We start from the raw sequence: 25,893 nt of genomic DNA, 5'->3' as shown, positions 1-25,893 counted from the left end.
CATCTTTCTTTTTAAAAACTTTCTCATTTTGACACAATCAGATATGAGAAGATTATAATTTGCCAATTACTTATAGAAGATATGACTAAGTATAAATATATTCATGTGGTTTTTAAAACTATTAGCATCCCTCACAGAAAACCATAAGTAGCCCTCGCCTATGATGTCTAGTAAAGCAACATAAGTCACTATAATATTCAAATATTTTCCAACCAAATAATTTATAACCAAAGGAATAACTGTATTAATATATTCCATAGATACACTGTTGCTGCCAGTTGTAAGAAGGTATACAGTTTCAGTAATGACAGTATTAACGGTTACAATCCCACACATATGAGAAATTGATTCCACAGTCTTATCCACAGATCATTTAACATCTTAAAAAGTCAATTACCTACAGAAAAAAAAAATATATGGTCTTGTTTGAATATGTATAACCTTTGGTAAGACAGTGGATTAAGCCAATAAATTCATCTACTGAATGTCTTCAACTTAAGAAAAGAAAAATTTGAGCAAGATGTTAATAGGTCATTAGAGGTTTATAGTGTATTTTCTTCCTATTTCTTTCTCCCCACCTCTCCTCCACCCTTGCACCTCAATCTACCACCACCACCACCCCACACAAGTTCTATTTAAAAAGCTACCAACAACACAGCATGGTGAAAAGGAGCCAAATCGAAAAAGGTTAGCATTACCTTCCTGCCCACTCACTTACTTTAATGATTCATCAGGGAAAGCCCAGTTGAGATATACCTGAACCACTGAATACCATTAGAAATTCCTATGTTTTATTCAAAAGGTAAAAGTTAGGGTTGAAAACTTTGCTAGTTTGACCTAGCTACCAAACTTAGGGTCACCAATGACTCCTGAAACTATCACATACTTCTGCCTCTTAGAATCCCTTCTTTCCTTTGAAGATCAGTTCAGGTACCATCTTCCACTAAAACTTTTCCTGAATCCCCTTTCCCCTCAATATCACCACCAGTGCCACACTCTCTCCTAACTATCTTGTGTAGTTGTTGTATTCCTATATATACACACTGGTAACAGAATGTCAGCTACTTGAGGGCATGAGCATTTTTTGTCTGTATCTTCAGCACCTAAAACAGAGCCTAGCAAACAACAGGAGTATCATAAATGTTTGTTAATATCTGGGGAAAGATTAGCCCAGAGCATATATTCTGCTTAAAGAAATATACTCACTTTAGCCTTTAATTTTTTCATGTCAAACATCATAGAACACAGCTGGGGGGGGGGAGAGGAATGTTTTAAAGTAAAATGCAGACATATAGAAAATCTATCTGAACTCATTAACTCTCAGTCTAAAATTTAATGATTCAACTTTACAGCTCAGCAATTACAGGACTATAGTACTAACATTGTCTACACATATATAAAGCTTTCTTAACGTAAATGAAGGAACTATCTAATCTTGGTTATCGGTTTAAATTGAATATATACCAGTTCTGGATAACCTGGCTTCAAAACCTGATTTTGATGTTTACTATGTGTGTTTGGTCATGTAATTTCCTCTTTGCTGACTTCAGTTTCCTCATGTATAGAGGTTTCCTCATGACAGAGGTTGAACTGGAGAGATTGAAGTTTCTTTTAGCTCTAAATCTATGGGCCAAAATAAAGTGGTATATGTCATTATTTGACCCAAGACTGTCTAAATATTTAATCATTTATGAGAGCATATGTCACCATACATAGTAGGTATCTTGGAAAAAAAATAAGCTTAATTTCTTATTTAAGAGATTCAGCATTCTTACTTTGATGACCTACAACCTGGTTTCTCTACCTGAAAGCTGGTTGTATGTTAATGTGAAGTCTACTTTCTTGGATTCTGACTCGAGTTTCCTGTTGTGGTGACTAAGAACTGAAGATTCATATTGCACATTGAGAGTTTGGTTAGACAAATTCAATACCCTTTGGCAAACTAATTAAAATAATTTGCAAATAAGCCATTCCTAATTCCTATTTTGTTTTGCTTTTTAAAAATTATCTTATCACTTATGGAATTAAATATTCATGTCTGTTTAACTTCTCCCAGCAATCTCTGATAAATCTATTAGGACCTGTTTATTTGAGACAACTTTTTACTTTAAAAGGTGCTGATATCTATGTATGCCATAACACTATACAAAGAGGACACCAAGGTTGCACTGTCAGCTATCACTATAACATCATTCACTTTTTGCTTTCAAAAATGATTAATTCCTCATAAACTATAAAAAGATACATCCCACATAATCATGTAATCTACAAGACCAGTCAATCCATCAACGATAATCCATTTATTAAGCATTACTATGTACCAGATACTGCTGAACATTAGGGATACAAAGGGAAAAACACAAAAAAATAGTCCCTGCCTTCAAGGGGTTTACTTATGGTGAGAGGAAACAATCTGTAAATAAATAGGTCAGAGAAGATCCATATAGCATAGACAGAAGCCAACCTTAGGGAGGGAGGGTTTTGGGGGAGTGGGGGGGAGAGCATGGAAGGCCTCCTACAGAAGCTGCTATTTGAGCTGAATTTTAGGAGAAGCAGCCAGGGATGTCAAGAGGCAGAAGCATGGAGTGTGAAGTGTTTTACGCCTGGGGGATAGCCAGTAAGAAGAGAAATAAGTATCAATGTTTAAAAAAAATTAGAGACAAACTTGTATGGTGGAAAAAGAATTGAATTAGAACTAGAAGAACCAGAACTACTTAATGATATTAATTCACCTAACTCTCCAATGTCAAAATGTCCTAATCCATAAAATAGAGACAACAGTATTCTCATCATTGACTTCAAAAAGCTATTGTGGGGATTAAACAAGAGAAGTGAAAGGTTTTTGTAAATCTTAAAGGTATGTAAGTGTGGGCTACTAATTAATCCGCCATTCAGTTCATTTTATGGGTTTCATTTCTGATTCTGGGAAACAAATAACTCTATAACACTCAATTCTTTTTTTTTTAGCAGTCATCATTTTGCTAATTTTATTAGTAATTTCAATCAATAAAAGAAGTAATGAAACAATTTTACTTAGTGCTGAAAAGTGCTTCAAAATGATTAACATTCTACATGTTTTAAGCATGTTTATTATTATTTTATCATGTTCTATTAAAGCAATGGAAAACCAAGGAATACTATATAAAAGTAAAATGAGAAAGATCAGGAAAAAAATATTAATTTGTTCTAACTAAAAGTGTGCCTATCCATATTATTCAGGCCTGAAACAACTCTAGCAATATGCCTAAATGAAAGGTAGATGTGGACCCAAATACATTTGCTATGTTCTATTTCTCTTTTCTCTTTCTCCTTTTGACTAATATACATAAAAATCAAGAGTTTGTGGGAAATGTCACATTTATTTTCTGCACTGAAAAGTATTATCTTAATCTACTGATATGAAAATCAACAGAAAAAGTAAAGATTGAAAGTAGCACTAGAAAATGTACTCTGGTAGAGGTTTACCAACCAAAGGAACTAATGACTTTTGAAAATCACCTGCAAAGTCTTTAAAAGATTAAAAAGATCTTAAGGTTCATCTAATCCAAACCCCTCAGCATACAAATGAAGAAACTAAGCCTTGAGAAGTTATGTAATTTGTCCATGGTCACAGTGGGAGTAAACGGCAGAGCCAGGTTATATTCATGCTATCTAGAAAATAAACCACAGGCCTGAGTTCTGAAGAAAATTCTCTCACTACAGTCATCAGTCAATACATGCAACTAAGTGACTTGTAGATACAGTATTAGACTTGGAGTAAGAAAGACCCGGAGTTCAAATCCTGCTTATATACTGTAATAGTAATGGAATTTAAAGATACTAATTATGTGACCCTGGGATAATCACTTAATCACTCTCAGTCTGTTTTCTTATATGTGAAATGGGGATGATAACAGTATTGACCTCACAAGATTGTGAGGAATAAAAGAAGTAATATATATAAATTGCTTTATAAACCTCTAATCATTATGTAAATGCTAGTTATTGTGGATGTGAATTAAGTTGGATTTTATGTTTCCCCTCTCTTCCTTTTCCTTAAATAAACTGGAACCTAATATATAACATCAGTCCCAGATACTAGACATATATCAAGGTATCCAAAAGAAAGCTGGTGCTGTAGGACTGTATTCAAGAGAGTCTGCAGCTGTATATATAAACTTAGAAGTCATCCACACTAAACTGAAAGCAGATGAAATTGCCAAGGATGAGAATGTAGAGAGGGAGTGGACTTGGAACTGGTCCTGAGAGGACACTCATGCTTTGGGGAGTTAAGGGTAGGGAGTGAATAGGAGATGGATGATACTCCAAAGGAGCCTAAGAAAGAACAGTCATTCTGCTAAGAAGAAATTAGTGTCATGGAAGCTGAGAAGAAAGTATTAGGAGTCAGGGTGTCAATGGTATCAAATGCAGCAAAGAAAGAGGATGGAGGATTTAGAAAAGGCCATCAGATCTGGCAGGTCACAGATCACTGGTAACCTTTCAGTGTCACAGTAAAGAGAGGAGATAAGAAGCCAGACTGAGACCTGTTTGATATTCATTCCACCTGGAAGTCCTGCCAACATGCTGAACAGAAGGCATCCAAAACTGACCTTGTTTTTTTGTTGCCCCAAAACATGGACATTTTCCAAAGCAACCAAGATTAGGAGGGAAGTAGAAAACTGGGAAAGAATTTTTATAACCAGTGTTTGATAAAGGCCTCATTTCTAAAATATATAAAAAACTGAGTCAAATTTATAAGAATACAAGTCATTCCCCAATTGATAAAAGGTCAAAGGATATGAACAGACAGTTTTCAGAAGTAGATATTAAAGCTATCTATAGTCATATGAAAAAAATGGTCTAAATCACTATTGATTAGAGAAATGCAAATCAAAACAACTCTGAGGTACCACATCACACCTATGACAAAACAGAAAAATGATAAATGCTGGAAAAGATGTGGGAAAAATGGAACACTAATTCACTGTTGGTGGAGTTGTGAGCTGATCTATCCATCCTGGAGAGCAATTTGGAACTATGCCCAAAGGGCTATAAAAAAATGTGCAATACTTTGACTCTGTAATATCACTTCTAGGACTGTATCCCAAAGAGATCATAAAAATGGGAAAATAACCCATATATACAAAAATATTTATAGCAGTTCTTTTTGTGGTGGCCAAGAATTGGAAATTGTGGGGATGCCCATTAATTGGGGAATTGTTGAACAAGTTGTGGCATATGAATGTAATGGAACACTACTGTGCTATAAGAAATGATAGCAGATGGACTTCAGAAAAACCTGAAAAGACTTATATGAACTGATGCTGAATGAGGTGAGCAGAACCAGGACAACATTGTACGCAGTAATAACCACATTGTATGAGACTGACTTTAACGAACTTAGTTCTTCTCAGAAATGCAAGGACCTAAAAAAACTCCAAAAGACTCATGATGGAAAATTCCATCTATATCCAGAAAAAGAAATATGAAGTCTGAGTGTGGATCAAAGCATGTTATTTGATCTTTTTTCTTTTGTTTTGTTTTTTTCTTTCTTATGGTTCCTCTCATTCATTTTAATTCTTCTATACAACATGACTAAAGTGAAAATATGTTTAATAAGAATGTATTTTGTAGAGTCTGTATCAGATTGCATGCTGTTTTGGGGAGGAGGGAGAGGAAGGAGGCAGAGAAAATTTAAAACTTATGGATGTAAATGTTGAAAACTAAAAATAAATTAAGTTTAAAATGGACAATTTTTTTAATGGCTATAGAGGAAAAATCAACAGTGTGACAAGTGACTGGGCATGTGAAGTGAGGCAGAGTAAAGGATAATACTACAATTATTAAACTGGGAGAATGTTAGAACACAAAAAAGGGTGAGTTCAGAGAAAATGATAATCAGTCTTGTGTTGGACATATCTTCGGAACATCGAGATTAAAATATCAAACTGGCAAATGGTGATATGGGAAACAATTTCAGAAGAAAAACCGGAGCTGGATACATAGACACAGGAGTCCTCTGTAAAGATATGTTAAACTCATGGTAGCTGATAAGGCCAGAGATAGAGACAGTAAGAGAGATAAAGAGAAAAAGAGACAGAGAAAGACACAAAGAAAGATAGACACACAGAAAGTGTGCATGTATAGAGGAAGAGAAGAGGGCCCAGGACAGAACCTTCAGAAACATCCATAACTATGAAGCATGACATGAAGGATAAAGTAAAGGAGACTGAGAAGGAATACTTAGACAGCCAGGAGGAGAAGTAGAAGAGAGAATAGTGTTGCAAAAACTCAGAGAAGAAGTGTCCAGGAGTATGGGCAACAGTGTCAAAGGTAGTATATAAGCAGAGATGGATGAGGACTGTGAAAAAAAAATCAGATCTTTCTATTAAAAGATTGTTGGTAACTTCATAAAAAGTAGTATCAGTTAGGGTCAGAAGCCAGATTACAAAAGAATGAGAAGTGAGTGACTAAAAAGAAAGAAGAGGCAGACTATAGATAGCTTTTTATAGGAATTTGGCTGAGAAAGGGCAAAAAGTTATAGGATGATACCTTGAGGGGACAACAAGAGTCTAGTGAGGGTTGTTTTTTTTTTAAGGAAGAATGCTCAAAAGCAGTAGGGAAGGAAACAAGAAAGAGGAAGAAGCTGAAAATTAAACAGACAGACAGGTAAATAGAGAGATGGAGAGACAGAGACAATAGAGAATGGCATCTGTTACAGAAGTCAGGTGGGGGTTAAGATAAAGGGCACATGAAGTGAGCAGCCTTTGGCAACGAGGAGAACTACCTCACTGTCAGAGATTAGAGGGAAAGAGGAGAGAGGGGGAGGTGATGTTAAGGAGTTTGAAATGAAGATGAGGGAACTACCACTGAAAGGCCTTCATTTTCTCAATAAGATAAGAAGCGAGATCGTCAGTTGAGAAATGAGGGAAGGAGGGCTAGGAGAGGCTTGAGAAGAGAAAGGAAGGTTTGGCATAGCTTCTCTGGGCAGTGAGATAGGGAAACAAGAAGAAATGAAAGAACTGCTATTCTGTAATGAGAGCTCAGCCTTCTATTCTCGTCTCCTATTTGAAGTTAAGCTCCCAAGCAAATATTCCTTTGGTATTCCGAGTGGTATTGCCTTGATTAGTTTAAGAGGTCTATGTAACTAAATCTGCTGTTTCCATTTAGGTTACAAACAAAAAAAAAAAATTTAACCATTTACGTTGAGCTTTCTAACCAGGGGAAAATAATATTTCCAAAAGTATAACACTTAAGGGATCAGAAGAAAAAGAGTAAATAAGGTACATAGCTACAGAAGACAGAAGAATTTCCCTGTAGTACCAAAAAGGCTATAAGTTACATTTAGAGCCACTAACCATAGGCAAATAGGATGTATATTTCATAATATTTACATGACATATTTTAGAAAAATAAACCATACAGTAAGAGAATTTTTCAATTGTTGGTAAGATCAGGATATGGTCTTTAAAATACAAATTTAAGTTTTTACTTCATTTATTTTTTTAATGTATTAATTGTATATTTTCCCACATAAAATAATTATTCAAAAAAATTTTTAAACGGAAATATAAAGATAATTGCTGCAGGTTTGAGGTTTTTTTTTTTTTAATGACATCTCTTCTGGTCAGCATATGTCTTTTAATATTACTAAAATATTACTGTCCGGGGAAGATTACTTCTCCTAAGTTAGGGAGCTCAGGGCACTCAGCTGAATGCTAACTTTAAAAAGCTCAGATGCTCAACTTAGACTAAAATCAAGTGGGTCTGGTACTAATAGGTGGGGTAAGAAGAGATGTATCACTATTTTTAAGCATGACAGGGGATATATTATTAGCTACCTCTCTATTATAAGAAAAAGAGTCAATCTGGTAATAATAGCCTGGCATTTTGAAATCCTTCAGCTATTTAGGAGTCAAACTCATAAGTGAAGAAAAGAGATTCATAGACAACTGTCTGATGTTTGCCACAATTTATGCAAAGGAAACACAGGCTTGTCTAGTCTGACATGGCATGCAACTGCCCCCAAGTAAAAAGGTAGCTGGAAATATCTCGAGGTTTCCTGACTGGAGCAAGAACTATGACCTGTATCTATTTAGTGGCCTTGTCTGTCACCATTAAGTTATCTCTTTATCAACTGGTTTTCCAAGGAGACATTCCATCGATATAAATATTTTGTCTAATGCTAGAGAGACCTTAGAGCACACAGTCATTTCTAGTGAACTGCCAAAGCTCAAACTTGGGTATCTTCATTATCTCTATGCCATGTAATTTGGAAACTTTGCAAATAATCTGTTTGAATAGAGCAAGGGGGCCCAGGAGTTAATTAATTTCCTATTTTTCTTCTAATCAGTGGGTAAATGCAGTATATCTGGGATCATGAGCCCCTTTGCTGGAATAATTAATAGTCTTAGTTAATAAACAGTCTGACTCATTTTAAAGAGAGAATATAACTTAGAATCCTTCCCAGGTGGGATATGCTTCATGGTTTCCTTAAGGACTTGACTTCAATTACAACTAAATCAGTAAGGAGGGTGGATCATTCTTACTGTCACTCTGGAAAATCTTGATTTCTCTGCTGGAGGGCTAAATTGATGACCAAAGACCATCCCAACAAATAATTAGAATACATATAGTTTTGTCAAAATGCTCAGTCAACTCTTTCACACCAATATATCTAAAGCATATTCAATTATAAAGGCTAATCAGAGGAATTTATCTAAGCCAACCAATCTTTCTCCAACTATATACAATGAACTGCCAAATTCTGGTTTGGCTTGAGGATCTAATGTTTATTAAATTAAAGCATTAATAATGTGGGCATGACATTCATATGAGTCAGAGAAGCTGGACTCAAGGTTGCTACAGTATGTGCAAGGAAGCAAAAAAAAAAGCATTTTTAATCTGTAATATTAACTATTAAACAGTATTTGAATGGGGTTGTGAGGGAAAATATCTTTTTGATTCTTCTGTTTGTATAACTCCTGTCCTTTCACAAGGGAGAGGACTGAACCAATTATTCAGATTCTGACTAAGCCTCTGAAAATAGAAGTCCATTATATAACACCTGTGACTCCAAAGCTCAGTCAGCAATGCTAATAATTACTTTGTAAGAACCACCCTGAAAGATTCCTGAAAATTCAATATAAAGTGCCTGGATTTTCTTACTAGTGATTTAAAGGTATTCTAACATGACAAGTCTCCTCCTTAAGTTCCAAAAAATACTTGCTCTTAAGGAAAAAAAGTGTGGATCTGATTTTAAAAACAATGAAGCCCTTCTCTTCTTCTGGATTCCTCTTCTTTTCTTTTCCTTCTAGATATGTACCCTTGAAGTCCAAAGGCCATAGTTTTGCCTAACTTCTATAACACATTAATGTAGACTAAGTGGTTAAAATGTTAACTCTTTCCTAATTACCTACATATCTTCTCAAACTGGCTTAGAAATGCAGTTATTTCCTCAAAAACTGAGGATGAAAACTTAATAAATTTTACCTAAACCAAGTGCCAAGTTTAAGTTGAACTTAAAAGAGTGCCTTCAAGAAAAGAGATTATCTTTTGCTCTCATTCAAAAGTACCAAAATGTAGAACACCCAACTAGTCTTATGAGCACTAGAAGTCTCAAAGAGACAAATATTCATAAAAGTTGAAAGAGTAATACTGAGTAGGAAATCCCAGATTCCCTCTCTATAGAGTGATTTATTGAAAACTCAGAGGAGTGAATGGCACCAAGGAAAAATTCATCTTACAGAAGTGTGGAATAGAGAAGGGAAGGATAAAAAGGCAAAAGTAATTGCACAATTACATTATTGGAAGTTTGTGGCAGAGATTTCACTGCTAGTTACATAACCAACAAGGAAGCAAACACTAATACACCAAACATTTGAAGCAACTTTTTGTGTGGCAGCAAGGACTGAAAAACAATGTAGATGTCTGTTGATGTGGTATGGCTAATAAATGAGATAGAGTATGTTAAATAATGAGATCTGACTACTGCAGCACAAGAAACAATGGATATGAGGAATTTAAGAATACATAGAAAGTCTTATATAAACTGGTACGGAGTGAAGTAAGTAGAGTCAGAGACCTATACTCTGTAACTACAAAAACCAAAATGAAACAAAACTAAAGCTGTGTAATAACCAAGCTTGTATCTGAAAAGGAGATGAGAAAATGCACCATCTTCCATTCTTTGTAGAGGACTCTAGGTAAGGAAATACTAAATATACTTTCAGGCTTGGTGGATAGGTTGGCAGTTTTTACTAAAATTTTCTCCTTTCTCTCTTTTTTTAATCTGGTTTAGAGGATGACTTTCTCTGGGTAGGATAGGTGAAGAGATCTACTTCAAAATGAAAGTAATATATAAAACAAAAAGCAGAAATAAAAATAAGATTTCTAAAAGAAAGTTTAAGGCAATGTTAGAGAAAGTTATAGAACATAAAAAGGTTTAAAACAGGAATTGAAAGGTTGAACTTATAATAATTCCTGTGTCAATTAAGATTTATTTTATTAGAATGCTATTATTTCTTTTAATATGAGGCATTTGCCACTTGGTAACCCGAATAGCCAAACTGGAACCATTCTTGTTTTTGTACAAGGAAAAAGAAAAAAAGGAAAGAAGGAAAGGGGGAAAATGGGGGAAAAGGAAAAAAGAAAAAAAGGAAGGAAAGAAAGGAGGAAGGAAGGAGGGAAAGAAGGAAGGAAATAAGGAGGGAAGAAGGAAGGAAGGAAGGAAGGAAGGAAGGAAGGAAGGAAGGAAGGAAGGAAGGAAGGAAGGAAGGAAGGAAGGAAGGAAGGAAGGAAGGAAGAAAAAACACCTTTCCTCAACATGGAATTGACTAATATTTGCTTTGTTTGGAGAGCAGCATAATATATTCAATCAATCAATCAGCATTTATTATTTGCTTTATGCTAAACACTGTGCTTCTTGAGCTCTTGACCCATACAAAAACGAAGAGTAAAGATATGGGATGTCAGCAAGAAGCAGGTCAGTTTAGATGGAGCATAGAGTGTGTGACAGGGAGATAATGTAAAATTGACTTTAAAAAGAGGCTGGGACTAGATTGTGAAGGGATTTAAATGCCAAAAGAGTATGTGTTTTACCCTAAAGACAAGGGGGATTCAGTCTTTCATTTATACTCTATAACTACAACCCACTAAAAATTTGGGGCAGTTATTTCAGCTTGCATAGTAGACAATTTACTTATTCTACAAAAAGACCCAGTAAAAACTATTGAATGAATAGGTATTCTAACCCAAATTAAAAAAAAAAACAAATGGTCAAACAAAACAAAGAAAAAAGTTAAAAGGAAATAGAAAATTAGTGCACCAATTTTTTAATGTTCACACATTAAAACACCATCCAAGAATTATCCACTCATTCTGTGTTTGTGATGACTTGGACACTAGCTGGGCTGAAAGTTTACCTGTGCACTATTAACAAAAGGTTTGCTTAGAAAATTATAGTATATAAGCAGGATTAGAGGGTATGTTTAGCCTACTTAAGATAAACTATTCTTGAGTACTTCAGAAACTATTTTACTTTAAGATTTGCAAACAAAAATATGCTAATGATAAATTATCTATTCAGAAATGTAGGCCAGGCAGGACCCTGTATTACCAGATAATTGGTGCTACAGGACAGCTCTTAGGCAAAATTGGGAAGTAAGCAAAGTTTGGAGGTTTTTTCTGTGCAAAAATTAGAGGCTTTTTGCACAACAGTTGCCCTTTATTAGCAGGTGCCCTCATGCCTTTTCTCCTCTTCTTTCTTCTCTCCAATCAAACATTACTCTCAGAGAAAGACTTAATAAACTCATCCACAGCCAGATGTAGTAAAAGTTTGCTAAGACCAAATGAGTTACTTCTCCAAGGGGCATTTATATTTTAACCAAGAATTAGTCTAGTAGCCAAAGGAATAAATCTCTTAATTGTAAACATTCCAGTAGGCAGGAAGTAATTATTTGGGAGCTAGAAGGATCTCTTAGAATCCCTGAAATGACAGGACATAGTTTTAGACTCTACAATTAAGCTAGTACTAAAAATGTATTCAGATTTCCAGTGCCAAGATGGTACAGTGAGGAAGGAACCCTCTGAAGTCCTTCCAAATTCCCCTACAAACAACTATAAGACTGCCTCAAAATTTATCCAGGAACAAGGAATCAACTTACCAGCCCTGTAGGAAAGATCTCTCTCAAGGGGTTGGGAGCAGAGCATGGGGAGCAGTACCAGCCTCATAGCATGGGACCTTCAGCAAGGCTCCAAGCCTGGGGCAATCCACCAGCAAGGCTAGGGCAAGCCAGCAGCCCCCTAAGCAAGCTAGCAGCCCCTGTAGCACAGCAAGACCCCATTCCCAGTTTAAGCCACCAGGAAAGTCTTGACCCTATTGCTGACTACCGTGTTTCCCCGATAATAAGACACTGTCTTATTAATTTTTTTGGACAGAAAAACACCAGAGGGCTTATTTTCAGGGGAGGGCTTATTTTAATGAACGTTGACAGCCATTTTCACTGCTGCAGCTCTGATTGGATGCAGCTCGGAGCGTGGTGTGTGTTTCACGGGGCGGGGGGAGTGTGTAGCACAGGGGATCACCTTCACTACAGTAGCAATCTCAATAGGGCTTATTTTCGGGGGAGGGCTTATTTTAGAGGAATCTTACACAGTAAGGGGAGGGCTTATTTTCGGGATAGGTCTTATTATTGGGGAAACACGGTAGTGGTGAAGCCCCACCCCAGGGCTGGTCAACAGTGACACCCCCACCCCTGTGGCCTGTCCCCAGAGACCCTTTTCCCCTTTTTCCATAGCAACCCAGCAGCATGGCCCCACCTTTGCGGCCTGACTAGTAACAAAAATCCTCCTCCAGGGCTAGATACAGGAAAGACTCTGTTACAAAAGCAAGCCAGGAGAAAGGCCTCACCTCTGAAGTAGACCAGCAGCTAAAGCCCACACCCAGGGAAAGCCAAAGGGAAGCCCTTCCTACCACCTACTCTGGCCCTACTTACACACCAGAAGGGTAGCCTACCCTCCAGTGAAACAAACAGCTAATCTCTGAAATCAAGTGAAAGCCAGCAGTAAGCCACTGAGGCCAAGTACAAAAAGATTGGGTCAGTGCAAGACCAGATCCCAATTCTCAAATAAAAACACTAAGCCACAAAAAAAAGGCAGAAAAAAAGTGAGCTAATTTTTTAAAAAAGGAACTTGATGATATAAAGTTACTATGGCAGCAGGAAGGATCAAGACATAAGCCTTAAAGAAAAATGTAATTTGGTCTCAGGCCAAAAAAAGAATTCCTGGAAGAGCTAAAAAAGGATTTTAAAAAACAAATTAGAGAAGTAGAAGACAAATGGGGAAAAGAAATGAGAGCAATGCAATTGAATTATGAAAAATGAGTCAATAACACAGGAAAAGATATACAACAATTTACTGAGGCAAGTAACTCCCTAAAAAATAAAATGGAAAAAATGGAAAAGGAAGTGCAAGAGTGAACTGAAGAAAATGCTCCTTAAAAATTAGAACAGAGCAAGTGGAAGCTAATGCCTCTATGAGACATCAAGATACAATAAAACAAGATCAAAAAAGTTTAAAAAAAATAGAAAATGTGAAATTTCTCATTGAAAAAACAACTGACCTAGAAAATAGATGCAGGAGAAATAATATAAGAATTACTGGACTACCTGAAAGTTATAATTTTTAAAAAAAATCCTGAACAACATTTTTCAAGAAATTATCAAAAAAAATTGCCCTGATATATTAGAACTAGAGGGCAAAATAGAAATTGAAAGAATCCATTGATCATCTCCTGAAAGAGATTCCAAAATGAAACTCCCAGGAACATCATAACCAAATTCCAGAACTCACAGATCAAAGAAAAAGTGCAGCAAGCAGCCAAAAAGAAACAATTCAAATATCATGGACCCACAATCTGGATTACACAAGATTTGGTAGCTTCCATATTAAAGAACTAGAGGGCTAAAAATATGATATACAGAAGGTAAAGGAGTTAGGACTACAACTTGGCAAAACTGAAGATAATTATTTCAGGAAGGGTGTCAAGTGGGGGATGACAAACAAAATACAGGACTTTCAAACATTTCTAATTAAAAGACCAGAACTGAATTAAAAATTTCACCTCTAAATACAAGACTCAAGGGAAACATTAATAGGTAAAAGAGAAATAAGAAAGAGAAAACATAAGAAATGCAATAAGGTTAAACTGTTTGTATTTCTCTATGGCAAGACAATATTTGTAGCTCTTAACTTTATGGCTATAAGAACAATTAGAAGGAGTACATATAGACAGAGGGTATGATATATGGTGACTCTGATGGTATGATAACCTCCCCCACCAAAAAAAAAAAGAAAAGAAAATTGCACTGGAAAAAGAAGGAGGTAGGTTGAGAGATTGAATGAGGTAAATTATCCCACATAAAAGAGGCATGACAGAGCTACTATAATGGAGGGGGAGATGGCAGGCAGTGGCAGGTAAAGCTTAAACCTTAATCTCATCAAAAATGGCTCAAAGGGGGAATAACATACACACTCAGTTGGATATAGAAATCTAACTTACCCTATAAGGAAATGATAATAGAAAGTGGAGGAAGGATTGATAAAGGAGAGGGTGAATGGGGGAGGCAGTAATCAAAAGAAAAACACTTTTGAGGAGGGAAAGGGGAGATGGGGGGAGATAAGGAGAAAACAAAATGGAGGGAAATAAAATTAATTATCATAACTATAAATGTGAATAGGATGAACTCACCCATTAAGTGGAAGAAGCAGTGGGCAAAATTGATTAAAAACCAAAATCCTACAATATGTTATTTATAAGAAACATATGTGAAACAAAGAGATGCACACAGGGTAAAGGTAAGGGGCTGGAAAAAAATGTATTATGTTTCTGCTGAAGCAAAGAAAGCAGGGGTAGCAATTATGATCTCAAACAAAGCAAAAGCAAAAAAAAAAAAGATCTAATTAAAAGAGATGAAGAAGGAAACTATATCTTCCTGAAAGGTCCATAGACAATGAAGTGTTATCAATACTAAACATATATGCACCAAATGTTATGGCATACAAATTTCTGAAGGAGAATTTGAATGAGTTACAGGAGGAAATAGATAATACAACTATACTAGTGAGGAACCTCAACTTGCCTCTCTCAGAGCTAGATAAATCTTACCAAAAAGTAAACAAAAAGAAGTTAAAGAGGTACGTAAAATTCTGGAAAAGATAGATATGAGAGATCCCTGGAGAAGACTGAATGGGAATAGAAAGGAAAATACCTTTTCCCAGCAATACATACATATATATATATATGTGATATATATATATATCACCTACAATATACATATGTAGCAGTATAATAGCACCTACACAAAAAAATGACCATGTATTAGAAACATCAAAAAATTCACAAATGTACAAAAGCAGAAAATAGTAAGTGCATCCTTTTCAGATCACAATGAAAGAAAAATTACATTCAATAATGCACAATGGAGAGATAAAAAAAAATCAGCTGGAATTTAAATAAACTAATCCTAAAAAAAATTAGTGGGTCAAAGAACAAATCATAGAAACAACTGATAAATTCATTAAAGAAAATGACAACAATGAGACATCTCAAGATTTATGGGATGAAGCCAAAATGACACTGAGAGGAAAATTTATATTTCTAATTGCTTACATCAATAAAATAGAGAAAAAGTAGATCAATGAATTGGGCCTACACCTAAAAAAACTAGAACAATAGCAAATTAAAAATCCTCAATTAAATATCACAATGAAAATCCTGAAAATAAAAGGAGCAATTAACTGCAAGTAAGAAAACCATTGAACTAATAAATAAAATAAAAAGCTGATTTTATGGGAGAAAAACAATAAAACAGATAAACTACTAGTTAATTCAATTTTAAAAAGCAAAGAAGAAAGACAGATTACTAGTATCAAAAACGAAAGGGGTTAATTCACCACCAATGAAGAAGAAATTAAAACAATTGTTAGGAGCTATTTTGCCTAATTATATGCCAATAAATTTGACAATCTAAATGAAATGAATATCTACAAAAAAATATAAACTATACAGATTAACAGAAGAAGAAATAAAATACTTAAGTAAGCCAATTTTAGAAAAAGAAATTGAACAAGCCATCAATGAACTTCCTAAGAAAAAATCCCCAGGACCAGATGGATTCACAAGCAAAGTCTACTAAACATTTAAAGACCAATTAATACTATACTGAATATAGCATACTGAATACTATATAAAACTATTTGGAAAAATAGGCAAAGGAGTCCTGCCAAATTCCTTTTATAACAAAAATATAGTGCTGATACCTAAACCAGGAAGAGTCAAAACAAAGAAAGAAAATTATAGACCAATTGCCCTAATGAATATTGAAGAAAAAATTTCAAATAAAATACTAACTAGAAGATTACAGCAATAGATCGCAAGGATCATATACTATGACCAAGTGGATTTATACCAGGAATGCAGGGCGGGTTCAATATTAGGAAAAGTATCAGCATAACTGACCAATAACAATCAATACCAAAACCAATAAAAGTCTATGATTAACTCAACAGATGCAGTAAAAGCCTCTAACAAAATACAGCACCCATTCCTATTAAAAACACTAGAAAGAATAGGAATAAATGGAGCTTACCTAAAAATCATAAGTACTATTTATCTAAAACCATCAGCAAGCATTATCTGTATGGGGATAAGCTAGAACCTTTTCCAGGTGCAATCAGGGGTGAAGCAAAGATGCCCATTATCATCTCTATTATTTAATATTGTACTAGAAATGTTAGCTATAGTAATACAAGAAGAAAAAAGAAATTAAAGGAATTGGCAATAAGGAAATAAAACTATGACTCTTTCCAGATGATAGGATGTTATACTTAGAAAATCCTAGAGAATAAACTAAAAAATAGTTGGAATTATTAACAACTTTAGCAAAATTGCAGGCTACAAAACAAACCCATATAAATTATCAGCATTTCTATATATTACCAAGAGAGTCCAGCAGCAAGACATAAAAAGAGAAATTCCATTTTTAAAAAAAACTGCAGACACTATAAAATACTTGGGAGTCTACCTGCCAAGACAAACCCAGGACCTATATGAATACAATAAAACACTTTTTACACAAATAAAGTCAGATATAAAAAACTGGAAAAAAAATATTGATTGCTCAGGAGTACACTGAGCCAACATTAAAAAAATTACATTCTACATAAATTAAGCTGTTTATTCAGTGCTGTAACAATCAAACTATCAAAAAAATATTTATAGAGCTAGGAATAATAATAACAAAATTCATCTGAGAGAACAAAAGCCACAGTATTTCAAGAGAATCAATGAAAAAAAAAATGTGAAAGAAGGTGGTCTACCTGTGACAGATCTCAAAGTGTATTACAAAAAGGTAATTATCAAAACAATCTGGTACTGGTTAAGAAATAGAGTAGCAGATCAGTGGAATAGATTAGGCACAAATTACATTATAGTAAATGACCATAGTAATCTAGTATATGACAAACCCAAATATACAAGCTTTTGGAACAAAAACCCCTTATATGATAAAACTGCTGAGAAATCTAGAAAACAGTATGGTAGAAACTAGGTATAAACCAACATCTCACACAGTACACCAAGATAAGGTCAAAATGGATACATGATTTATGCCTAAAGGATGATACCATAAGCAAATAAAGAGAGCACACTAACTTATCTGTTGGATTTATGGATATGGGAAGAATTTAGGAAGATATAGAGAGCATTATAAAATGTAAAATAGATAATTTTGATTATATAAAATGTAAAAGTTTTTTACACAAACAAAAAGAAAACCAATTCAACCAAAATTGTAAGAAAAGCACCAAACTGGGAAAAGCTTTTTGCAAAAAGTATCTCTGATAAAGGCCTCATTTCTCAAACAGATAGAGAACTGACTCAAATTTATAAAAATACAAGTCATTCCCTAGTTGATAAATGGTCAAAGGATAAGAACAGGCAGTTTTCAGACAAAGAAATCAGAGCTATCGATAGTCATATGAAAAAATACTTTAAATCACTATTGATTAAAGAAATGCAAATTAAAATAACTCTGAGGTACCACCTCACACCTATCAGATTGGCTAATACAACAAAAAAAGAAAATGTTGGATACTGGAGGGGATGTGGGAAAACTGGGACACAAACTGATCCAACCATTCTAGAGATCAATTTGGAGCTATATGACCAAAGGGCTATAAACTCTGCATACACTTTGATCCAGGCAATACCACTGCTAGGCCTATATCCTAAAGACATCCAAAAAAAGTATGGCATCATATAACACAAGAATATTTACTGAATATTAAATAGTTGCATAACATTAAGGGAGTTAATAAAAGAGGTTAAAAACTTGGCATTTTGGGTTAAGAACCGGCCTTTGAGTAAGGAAGACCTGGGTTCAATTCTCGTCTCTGACACAGAAAGGCTGTGTGACCCTGGTCAAGTCAATTAATCTCTTAGTATCCCAGTCAATTCTCTTAAGATTATAAATTACAAACACAGCATCAGGGTGCAATGGTAAAGGAAGTTTCTTCACTAGCAATTTCCTAAACAAATGAAATCAAAGTTCTAGTCCAAGGGGGAAATTAATAGTTAACTGCAAAGTTTAATGCATTTTCAAAATTTGAGCAATCTGCTTCATATCTTAGTCCTCTATTAAATCATCTCCCCTGGTTTCAACCTGTGATTTCATTTGTGTAAAGAATTCCTGTTATGGAAACTTCTACTGATGTTGACTGACACACATTTGTGATTTACTGTCTTAGGAATGCCCAGGGCACTGAGAAATAAAAGATCATATACCTATTACATATTATCATCAGAATTTGAACTCAGGTCTTCTTACTTCCAACATCAGTTTTCTAACCATTATTTAATGCTATGGGGAAGTCACTTAAAATAGACAAGTCATTTATGTGCCTTTCAACTTATCAACTTAATTACAGAATGCTGAGATACACAGGAAGAGGGAGTTTCCATACCAATGAAATCACTCATTCTTCACATAAAACATGTTATATGATATCTCAATATAAAAAGCTTAATCTGAAACTGAACTGAGAGATCCAGAAAGAATGTCAGTCTACATCACTGGAATAAATAACCTATTGATAAAAAATAATCTAAGTGAAGCTTCTCTAAAAACTAATTTTAAAGAAATAAAATTCACGGGGCAGCTAGGTGGTACAGTGAATAGAGTGCTGGCCCTGGAGTCAGGAGGACCTGAGTTCAAATTCTGCCTCAGACACAACACAAAAAACTAGCTGTGTGACCTTGGGCAAGTCATTTAAATACAATTGCCCTACCTTCCCCCCTCCAAAAAGCAAAAATAAAATAAAATTCTACTTAAAAATCAATAAATAAAGGTAGTAAGAATTTAAGCAAGACTATTATTTAATTTATTCCAAGGAAGACAAAATAAACCAATTAATGTATTTTATAAATTTCTATGTTTTAAAATAAATACTAATATTCAATACCTGGAACGTGTTAAACAATAATTCCTACTTTTAAGAAAATTCCCCCTGTAGTTAAAAAAAACACACACACATAAAAAACTTTATTACATCCTGTTGATTTACTGTCCCAGAGCTTAAGACCTCTAATATTAGTACTCTGACCTTACAGTAAACTTAAAGATAGTTTATAGTCAGAAAAATAAGTTTTTACGGGTACAAGAGGGAATTTCTATTACAGTGAAGGCCATATAATAACACTGATCTGATAACCAATTTCTTAGTACCAAAATACAGAATTATGATAGCTAGAAAAACAAGGTAAACTGCACATATATACTGCTAATTATATAAATATCTGTGTCACATGGTATTCAGCCTACTACCTCCTAACATGGGATATTTTTACACATATTTTTAATGGTAGATTTAAAACACTGTTTTAGCTTTCCAATTATTTTCAATGTCATAAAACAGTATAATTATACATTAGCAGAAGTAAAGATGCAGGTTTATTTCCTACAGGTTGTACTGACCCTCAACGGAGTAGCCAAGTTTGAGTATTCCAATTCTGTCTTCTTTATAGATACAAAAAATCCTTATGATGCAATTTCTTTTCTTGAGGCTTAAAGTTCTAGAAGCTGGAATCTGCTAATGAGAAATAAAGAAGTTTTCTTGTTAAGATAGCTTCAAAAGAGGGGCGGCCAGGTAGCATAGCGAGTAAGAGCACCGGCTCCAGTGTTGAGAAAACCTGCAGATCGAATCCCGGGCTCAGACACTTAGCACCCACCCAGAAACACCTGGCCATGTAACCTTGAGCAAGTTACTTAACCCCAATTGCTTAGGGGCGGCCAGGTGGCTCAGCAAGTAAGAGCACCGGCTCCAGTGTCGGGATGACCTGGATCAAAATCTGGGCTCAGATACTCAGCACCACACCCAGAAATAATAACTGGCTGTGTAACCTTGAGCAAGTTACTTAACCCCAATTGCTTAAAAAAAAAAAAAGATAGCTTCAAAAGTCAACTGGAACATTACAAATATTTCACTTTCACAAATAAGTGACCATTTCCTATTTTTATTGCCTTAAAAAATTTAGCTGACCCTGATGAAGGGGCTTCCTAAACAGGTATATATAGTATTCAAATTAAAAGGCAAATATTGATTTATAATTCTATTTAACAAGTAAATTTAGATGAGAAAGAATTCATTTTTTCTTGGAGCAATGTTAAGGTTTTGATACCTCAACATTTATAATCAGCAGAGATTATCAGTTTTTACAAACCAATAAACATACCTCTGTTGGTCAATGACATTTTCATCCTGCTAAGAGGTACTGAAAGCTAATGTTCCAGACAGGTGTGAATAAGACCATCACTGCTTTATTAACTGGTCCAAAAGGTTCACTAATACATGACTTATGAAGTCCCCTATATGTTCCTAATTCTTTTACAATGGTAATCACTAGCAGCATACCCAATCCAGTTCTCAATTTTGCCTTGCCCTGTCTAGCAGAGATGGAAAGTACAGCACATCATCAGATCCCAGCTGGGCTAGGAAAAACAAAGGGAGGAAAAATAGTGACATTCACATTTTGGGAGAGGTTCCTTTTGGAAAATCTAGGCACTGAAGGGACCAGCTGTAGTGAGTGGGTAACTGATAGCACAGGTGGGAATGGGGCTGGTGCAGATTGATTTGGGGGTATTCACCATCCATTTGAACTACTGCCAGCATTTCTTGAGTGACAGTGGAATGCATGCAAGGGGAGAAGCTGTATGAGACTATGTGCACTCAAAGAATATATCTTTGCTCCTCCTCTTTTCTCAGTCTACACTCTTAAGCTTGGGAACCTCTTATTCCCATGCCTCCAACAGCCACCTCAATGCAAATGATCCTAAATTTATGACCCTAGTCCCGACTTCCCTTCTGGACTCTAAGATTCACATTGCCAGCTTCCTTCTGCACCGTTCAAAATCGAAGTCATTATTTTTCCCTCCAACCCTACAACTCATTCTGACACCCTTATCTCTGGTTTCAATCTACCTTTCCATACTCCTTATTATCACCTACTTTGCTGATGCACTCTAAACATGACTATGGTGCCTTTCCAGCTGACTTGCAGCTGGAATCTCCTGTGTGTATTTTCTCTCATTAGAACGTGAGCTTCTTGAGAGCAGCAATTGCCTACCTTTACTCTTTGTCACCTTAGAACAATATCTGGCACATGGTAAATGCTTAACTTATTTTTCATTTGTTCATTTTCCAGACAAACTGGGCAGACACGATGTTCAATCTTCCAACCCCATCCTTTCTGAAGAAAAACCCAACATTAATCCAGAATCTACTCCTTCCTCACTTTTGCATCTTACAATCTCCTAGTTTTTTTCAAAGTTCTTTTCAAGTGCCACATCTTACATGTGGTCTTTGCTGATCACCAGAGTTGTTAGTACTTTCCTTCCCCATCTCCATCTACTGGCATATGTTGTTTCTCCTAATAGACAGTAATCTCCCCAAGGGCAAGGACAATTTCATTCTTGTTCCTGTATTCCTAGCACCTAGCTCTACTAGTACCTGAAACATAGCAGGAGTTTAACACAAATGCTTCTTGACTGATAGAATAATTTGTGCCACCAGATTCCACTCAGTCTCCCAGGTCCCCTTATGGATAAACTCTCTTAGAGCTATCTCTTCCCTCTTTCTCACCTCTTATATAAAATCAATTACCAAGTACTGTCAATTGCATTGCTACAAAAGCTCCCCTCATCTCTACTCTCACTGCTACCACCACAGGACAGAATTTGATTAATACCTAGCAAAACTATTACCAAAGTTTCCCAATAATCTTCCCACTCCCAGTCTTTCCCCCTTTGATCCATTCTTTCCAATTCAGAATAAACTTTCTCATGCACAAATCTGGTCGTTTTACTCTGATCAAAAACTCTGGTAAATTTCTATTGCCTCCTGGATAAAGTTTAAATTGCTCAACAGAATTTAAGGCCTTCTATGTGCTAGCAGTGTATAAGGTACCTTTTCCACACATTTCATGTTACTGTCCTCCACATACTCTATGCCCTAAGCAAAGGGTACTTTTCCCTATTTTTCCCTATTCTTGAAATGCCCTCTATCCCTCTCTTGATCACTGAATTCCTATCCTTCCTTCAAGATCCAGTTTAAATTCTATTTCCTCTATGAAACCTTCCCTAAATGATGGGATGGTTAAAAAACAAAATGAAACAACTTTCCCTTAAGACTTTACACAACTGTTTTGAAAGTCTCTAATAAACATTATATATGTACTAGAGCTACCTGAATTGTCTTATCCACCTGCTAAATCCTACGGGTCTTTTCCCTTCAAATGCTAAAAGACAGCCACTGTGTCCCACACTAAGTCTTTCCTGCTCCAAGCTTCAGTTTCTTCAGTTAACCTTCATATGATATGGCAGAATTTAAGCTCCTTCACAATAGGCAAGGTTATGTTTTTGTCATTATATCCCAAAACTTAATGCAAAGTCGGGCATACAAATAGCAGCGAATTGGTTGCAAGTTCCCTCATCTTCTGGGTCATTTTCAAACCCTTCTCCCCCCCCCCCCCCCCAATGTCCTTCCCAAAGGATGACAAATGCAAGTGAAAATGCCAGATGTAGTATAACAGGAGCAAAGGGTAACAGTCTAACAAATCAATCAGTTCAGACAAACTTCATTTTGAAGAATGACTTTTTATCAATGAAGCCCAAGAACATATGAGCTGTTTTGGTTACTATGTTATAATGTTAATGCACATAGAGGTTACAGCCCACTTTTTCTCCCCAATCTATCAATTACATGTGAATTTTGTCTATTTATACATTTTTTTAAAGGATAAAAGACACCTCTCAAATTGAAAATGAACCATTAATTAGCAGCCTTTGGGTCCAGTCAATTCAACCAGTTCCAAATCTACCAAACTATATTATGCCCTGACTCTTATCTTTCCATCCTGTCTTCAAGAACTTATGACAGACTTTGTAAAACGTCTTGCTGGAATCCAACATGTTAGGTCTACAGTATTCCTTTATCTAAGAGTCTTGTAAATTTGTCAAGCAAAGAAATGAAGTCGGTCTTATTCTGATTGGAACTATCCCTATCTACAAATCCCCAAATTACCTCTTTAAAAACATGTTCTACAATTTTTCCCAGGATCGAAGTCAGACTTGTTTTCCTATAATGTGAGGAATCTCCCTTCCTCACCTTTTAGAAAACCATTATAACGCTTTTATGAAACCCTCCATCATTCTCCATAATTGGTCAAAGACCACTGACAGTAACTCAGAGATCCAATCTATGTGTTTGGTACCTTGAGATGTAGCATTTTCATTTTAGTGGAGGCAGTAGTAATGTGTCAATAAAGTCAATAAGTCACATTTTTACAGTGCTAAGGATCGACAAGCTCTTTCCTCACAAAAAACCCATGAAATAAGTTGTGTATCATTGATTAAATAAATTTACAGATGAGTAAACAAGCTCAGAATAGTTACTCATGGTCATACAACTGTCATGAGAGCTGGAACCAAATACCAGACTCTTTCCACTAGATCTTTCTGGTCCTTAGCTTCCATCCTTGGCTAGCTACTCATGTTTCCATCTTTTCTGTACCTATATTCCTAAAACCTAAAATAGCTAACTAGTTGCTTATCAATACTTATCATCAGTTTCAATATAACTCCTCTTTTTCTTCCCCATTAGAAAGATATTGGTATTATCAGAGCAATGATTCCAACATTCCCCACTGACATCAAAGTACATCTTTTTAATATCAATATAAGAAGAAGAATAGGGAATATTTATATTACACATCAAGGATTACAAATATTGTCTCATCTTAGCCTCATAACAACCCTGGGAGGCAGGTATTATTATTAGCTGCATTTTACAGATGAGGAAACTGAGGCAGACAGATATTAAGTGACTTGCCCAAGGTCACACAGCTATTAAGTATCTGTGGCTAGATTTGAATTCTGGTCTTCTTGACTCCAGGAACATCAGTTTATCCAATGCACCACATAGGTGCCTTCTGATTCTCCCAGTGATGCTGTATGGCTCCAAACCATGGGATATCACAGACTGAGGACAATCAGAATTATGGGTAGTCCAAAGGTCAACAGAAAGAAATATGTTGGGGGTAGGTAGGCTCTAATATATTATTAATTATTACTACAGAAAGGGGTCATAAAAGTCATTATTCAAGGACATGTATGACTGGAAAGAGGAGAAAACCCAATTGCAAAATGCCCATCCAAACAGACAGAGGTGGCCCAAGTGTCATAATCATGGCCACAAAATAATAAAATGCCCAAAGGAAGGTTTCCAGAATCTTGGGTGGATCCTGTAGGACAATTTATAGAGAGAAATGAGCCACAGGGTAAGAAGACAGAGATGAACTACAATCTGCATCTATCAAGCAAATAATGTACCCAGGTGGAACCAAGAGATTACACATCCATCAAGGCATTAACTTGACTTCAAAGTGTGGCAAACGTGAAGTAACAAAAATAGGCTGTTTAAAAGAAGAAGTCACTGAGGAATACTGAATCATATGGTAGAGATATTTAAGAACATAGCACAGAGCAGAATATATGGAATTCCAAGCACAATTCTGTGTCTTCTAAGAGGTCCCTTTCAGGTCTTTGTTTTCAAGATAGCTCAGTGGCCATAAAGGTCTTTTTTGCCCCACAGACCTAGGGAAATATTTTGTCTAGGTAGTAAACGAGTAAGAACTCTTTCTCTCAGGACTGTTTTTGAATATTAAAAAGTATTCCTTTATTTTCCGTGACTGTGAACTGCTCAGATAGAAAATTTGAGTTCCAGTTATCTGGGTACATTTCCTGCTTAAAGATGAATTCTACTTTTGCACAAGCTGCTTTAGTAATTAAGATACTAACATCTCTACCATCATAAAAAAGAAGTGATTTTGAGAAATCACACATCACATAAAGGATATGACATAAGAGATGGTGGACAGTTGTCATTGTCCACTAAGGATCTCACAAGAGATATGGATTTGAATTGCAACAGATGAGAATCGGGCTGGACATTAGTAAGAACTCTGTTAATGAGTATTGTGCTACAAAAAAGATGTCATTCCCTCTGGAAATTTTTAAGGAAGAGTTAGATAACTATTTTCCAGGACAGTTAAAAGCAGTCTGCCTTGAGGCAAGGAGATACTGAGATGATCTGCTGGTGTCCAATGATTCTATGTACATGTCTGTGTTCTATGTACATGTCTATTTGGATGATTACAGAAAAAGAAGAAACTGTGATTCTAGGAAGAAATTTTTAAAATGCTAAAATGCCAACTAAGATGATATTTAATATGATCTTAGTCATAAGAGGTTACCAAAAAATATGGTATCCTCTTCAGAAATACATACAAAATAAAAATAT

General features: G+C 35.5%; 1 protein-coding gene across 10 annotated transcripts in view; it reads right to left on the bottom strand.

The window, feature by feature from the left end:
* GTDC1 (glycosyltransferase like domain containing 1) overlaps positions 1 to 25,893 on the bottom strand; it is a 476,083-nt gene that overhangs the window by 309,566 nt on the left and 140,624 nt on the right. For 2 of the 10 annotated variants that reach the window (XM_069066757.1, XM_069066754.1), the window contains exon 2: positions 20,013 to 20,124. The exons of 7 other annotated variants lie outside the window; for them this stretch is intronic. The gene's annotated coding sequence lies outside the window, so the exon portion shown is untranslated. Of the gene's footprint in view, positions 1 to 20,012; positions 20,128 to 25,893 lie in introns of all 10 variants that reach the window. One more of the 10 variants, XM_069066755.1, reaches the window with a different exon arrangement.

This window comes from Petaurus breviceps, unplaced genomic scaffold, assembly GCF_028583685.1.
Source record: "Petaurus breviceps papuanus isolate PSGF00001 unplaced genomic scaffold, PetGlider_PUasm1.0 90723, whole genome shotgun sequence".
NCBI classification, from domain to species: Eukaryota; Metazoa; Chordata; class Mammalia; order Diprotodontia; family Petauridae; genus Petaurus; species Petaurus breviceps.
Note: the sequence above shows the minus strand (reverse complement) of the source record. Positions and strands in the feature narration are given on the sequence as shown.